Below are 5415 nucleotides of genomic sequence, written 5' to 3' on the forward strand. Positions count from 1 at the left end.
AAAATAGTTTCACATGTTTTTTTTCATTGTAAATGGTTTTACATGTCTTTTTACATTGTAAGTAGTTTCACATGTCTTTTTACTTTTTAAATAGTTTTACATGTCTTTTTACAATGTAAATAGTTTTACATGTCTTTTTACATTGTAAATAGTTTCACATGACTTTTTACATTGTATAGTTTTACATGTCTTTTTACAGTGTAAATAGTTTTACATGTCTTTTTACATTGTAAATAGTTTTACATGTCTTTTTACATTGTAAAAAGTTTTATATGTCTTTTTACATTGTAAATAGTTTCACATGTCTTTTTACTTTGTATAGTTTTACATGTCTTTTTACATTGTAAATACTTTTACATGTCTTTTTACATTGTAAATAGTTTTACATGTCTTTTTGCATTGTAAATAGTTGTACATGTTTTTTTACATTGTAAATAGTTTTTCATGTCTTTTTACATTGTAAATAGTTTTACATGTCTTTTTACATTGTAAATAGTTTTACATGTCTTTTTACAGTGTAAATAGTTTTAGATGTCTTTTTACATTGTAAATAGTTCTACATGTCTTTTTACTTTGTAAATAGTTTTACATGTCTTTTTACATTGTAAATACTTTTACATGTCTTTTTACATTGTAAATAGTTTTACATGTCTTTTTGCATTGTAAATAGTTTTACATGTCTTTTTACTTTGTAAATAGTTTTACATGTGTTTTTACATTGTAAATAGTGTTAGATGTCTTTTTACACTGTAAATAGTTTTACGTAGCTTTTTATTTTGTGAATATTTTTACATGTCTTTTTACAATGTAAATAGTTTAACATGTCTTTTTACATTGAAAATACTTTCACATGTCTTTTTTCATTGTAAATAGTTTTACATGTCTTTTTACATTGTAAGTAGTTTCACATGTCGTTTTACTTTGTAAATAGTTTTACATGTCTTTTTACAATGTAAATAGTTTTACATGTCTTTTTACATTGTAAATAGTTTCACATGTCATTTTACATTGAAAATAACTTTACATGTCTTTTTACAATGTAAATAATTTTACATGTCTTTTTACATTGTAAATAAATTTACATGTCTTTTTACATTGTAAATAGTTTTACATGTTTTTTTACATTGTAAATAGTTTTACATGTCTTTTCACATTGTAAATAGTTTTACATGTCTTTTTACATTGTAAATAGTTTTACATGTCTTTTCACATTGTAAATAGTTTTACATGTCTTTTTACATTGTAAATAGTTTCACATGTCTTTTTACATTGTATAGTTATACATGTCTTTTTACAGTGTAAAAAGTTTTACATGTCTTTTTACATTGTAAATAGTTTTACATGTCTTTTTACATTGTAAAAAGTTTTACATGTCTTTTTACATTGTAAATACTTTTACATGTCCTTTTACATTGTAAATAGTTTTACATGTCTTTTTGCATTGTAAATAGTTGTACATGTTTTTTTACATTGTAAATAGTTTTACATGTCTTTTTACATTGTAAATAGCTTTACATGTCTTTTTACATTGTAAATAGTTTTACATGTCTTTTTACTTTGTAAATAGTTTTACATGTCTTTTTACATTGTAAATACTTTTACATGTCTTTTTACATTGTAAATAGTTTTACATGTCTTTTTGCATTGTAAATAGTTTTACATGTCTTTTTACATTGTAAATAGTTTTACATGTGTTTTTACATTGTAAATAGTGTTAGATGTCTTTTTACACTGTAAATAGTTTTACGTAGCTTTTTACTTTGTAAATATTTTTACATGTCTTTTTACAATGTAAATAGTTTAACATGTCTTTTTACATTGGAAATAGTTTCACTTGTCTTTTTTCATTGTAAATAGTTTTACAATTCTTTTTACATTGTAAGTAGTTTCACATGTCTTTTTACTTTGTAAATAGTTTTACATGTCTTTTTACAATGTAAATAGTTTTACATGTCTTTTTACATTGTAAATAGTTTCACATGTCTTTTTACATTGAAAATAGTTTTACATGTCTTTTTACAATGTAAATAATTTTACATGTCTTTTTACATTGTAAATAGTTTTACATGTCTTTTTACATTGTAAATAGTTTTACATGTCTTATTTCATTGTAAATAGTTTTACATGTCTTTTTTTCATTGTAAATAGCTTTACATGTTTTTTTACATTGTAAATAGTTTTACATGTCTTTTTAAATTGTAAATAGTTTTACATGTTTTTTACATTGTAAACAGTTTTACATGTCTTTTTACATTGTAAATAGTTTTACATGTCTTTTTACATTGTAAATAGTTTTACATGTCTTTTAACATTGTAAATAATTTTACATGTCTTTTTACATAGTAAATAGTGTTACATGTCTTTTTACAACGTAAATAGTTTTTCATGTCTTTTTACATTGTAAATAGTTTTAAATGTCTTTTTACATTGCAAATAGATTTACATGTCTTTTTACATTGTAAATAGTTTTACATGACTTTTACATTGTAAATAGTTTTACATGTTTTATTTCATTGTAAATAGTTTTACATGTTTTTTTACATTGTAAATAGCTTTACATGATTTTTTACATTGTAAATAGTTTAACATGTCTTTTTACATTGTAAATAGTTTTACATGTCTTTTTACCTTGTAAATGGTTTTACATGTTTTTTACCTTGTAAATAGTTTTACATGTCTATTTACATTGTAAATAGTTTTACATGTATTTTTACATTGTAAATAGTTTTAAATGTCTTTTTACATTGTATATAGTTTTACATGTCTTTTTACATTGTAAATAATTTTACATGTCTTTTTACATTGTAAATAGTTTTACATGTCTTTTTACATTGTAAATAGTTTTACATGTCTTTTTACATTGTAAATAGTTTCACATGTCTTTTTACATTGTATAGTTTTACATGTCTTTTCACAGTGTAAATAGTTTTACATGTCTTTTTACATTGTAAATAGTTTTACATGTCTTTTTACATTGTGAAAAGTTTTACATGTCTTTTTACATTGTAAATACTTTTACATGGCTTTTTACTTTGTAAATAGTTTTACATGTCTTTTTGCATTGTAACTAGTTGTACATGTTTTTTTACATTGTAAATAGTTTTACATGTATTTTTACATTGTAAATAGTTTTACATGTCTTTTTACATTGTATAGTTTTACATGTCTTTTTACAGTGTAAATAGTTTTACATGTCTTTTTACATTGTAAATAGTTTTACATGTATTTTTACTTTGTAAATAGTTTTACATGTCTTTTTACATTGTTAATACTTTCACATGTCTTTTTACATTGTAAATAGTTTTACATGTCTTTTTGCATTGGAAATAGTTTAACATGTCTTTTTACATTGAAAATAGTTTCACATGTCTTTTTTCATTGTAATTAGTTTTACATTTCTTTTTACATTGTAAGTAGTTTCACATGTCTTTTTACTTTGTAAATAGTTTTACATGTCTTTTTACAATGTAAATAGTTTTACATGTCTTTTTACATTGTAAATAGTTTCACATGTCTTTTTACATTGAAAATAGTTTTACATGTCTTTTTACAATGTAAATAATTTTACATGTCTTTTTACATTGTAAATAGTTTTACATGTCTTTTTACATTGTAAATAGTTTTACATGTCTTATTTCATTGTAAATAGTGTTACATGTCTTTTTTTTCATTGTAAATAGCTCTACATGTTTTTTTACATTGTAAATAGTGTTACATGTCTTTTTAAATTGTAAATAGTTTTACATGTTTTTTACATTGTAAACAGTTTTACATGTCTTTTTACATTGTAAATAGTTTTACATGTCTTTTTACATTGTAAATAGTTTTACATGTATTGTAACATTGTAAATAATTTTACATGTCTTTTTACATAGTAAATAGTGTTACATGTCTTTTTACAACGTAAATAGTTTTACATGTCTTTTTACATTGTAAATAGTTTTAAATGTCTTTTTACATTGTAAATAGATTTACATGTCTTTTTACATTGTAAATACTTTTACGTGACTTTTTACATTGTAAATAGTTTTACATGTCTTTTTACAGTGTAAATAGCTTTACATGACTTTTTACATTGTAAATAGTTTAACATGTATTTTTACATTGTAAATAGTTTTACATGTCTTTTTACCTTGTAAATAGTTTTACATAATTTTTTACATTGTTAATAGTTTTACATGTCTCTTTACATTGTAAATAGTTTTACATGTCTTTTTACATTGTAAGTAGTTTTACATGTCTTTTAACATTGTAAATAGTTTTACATTTCTTTTTACATTGTAAATAGTGTTACATGTCTTTTTACAATGTAAACAGTTTTACATGTCTTTTTACATTGTAGATAGTTTTACATGTCTTTTTACATTGTAAATAGTTTGATATGCTTTTTACATTGTAAATACTTTTACATGTCTTATTTCATTGTAAATAGTTTTACATGTCTTTTTACAATGTAAATAGTTTTACATGTCTTTTTGCAATGTATATAGTTTTACATGTCTTTTTACATTGTAAATAGTTTTACATGTCTTTTTACAATGTAAATAGTTTTACATCTCTTTTTACATTGTAAATAGTCTTACATGTCTTTTTACAATGTAAATAGTTTTACATGTCTTTGCACATTGTAAATAGTTTTACATGTCTTTTTACATTGTAAATAGTTTTACATGTTTTTTTACAATGTAAATAGTTCTTTATGTCTTTTTACATTGTAAATAGTTTTACATGTCTTTTTACATTGTAAATAGTTTTACATGTCTTTTTACATTGTAAATAGTTTTACATGTCTTTTTACATTGTATATAGTTTTACATGTCTTTTTACATTGTAAAAAGTTTTACATGTCTATTTACATTGTAAATAGTTTTACAAGTATTTTTACATTGTAAATAGTTTTAAATGTCTTTTTACATTGTATATAATTTTACATGTCTTTTTACATTGTAAATAGTTTGATATGTTTTTTGCATTGTAAATACTTTTACATGTCTTATTTCATTGTAAACAGTTTTACCTGTCTTTTTACAATGTAAATAGTTTTACATGTCTTTTTGCAATGTATATAGTTTTACATGTTTTTTTACGGTGTAAATAGTTTTACATGTCTTTTTACAATGTAAATAGTTTTACATGTCTTTTTACATTGTAAATAGTTTTACATGTCTTTTTACATTGTATATAGTTTTTTATGTTTTTTTACATTGTAAATAGTTTTACATGTCTTTTTACATTGTAAATAGTTTTACATGTCTTTTTACATTGTAAATAGTTTTACATGTCTTTTTACATTGTAAATAGTTTTACATGTCTTTTTACATTGTATATAGTTTTACATGTCTTTTTACATTGTAAATAGTTTTACATGTCTATTTACATTGTAAATAGTTTTACATGTATTTTTACATTGTAAGT

This window comes from Convolutriloba macropyga, chromosome 5, assembly GCF_964194025.1.
Source record: "Convolutriloba macropyga chromosome 5, txConMacr16.3, whole genome shotgun sequence".
NCBI classification, from domain to species: Eukaryota; Metazoa; Xenacoelomorpha; order Acoela; family Convolutidae; genus Convolutriloba; species Convolutriloba macropyga.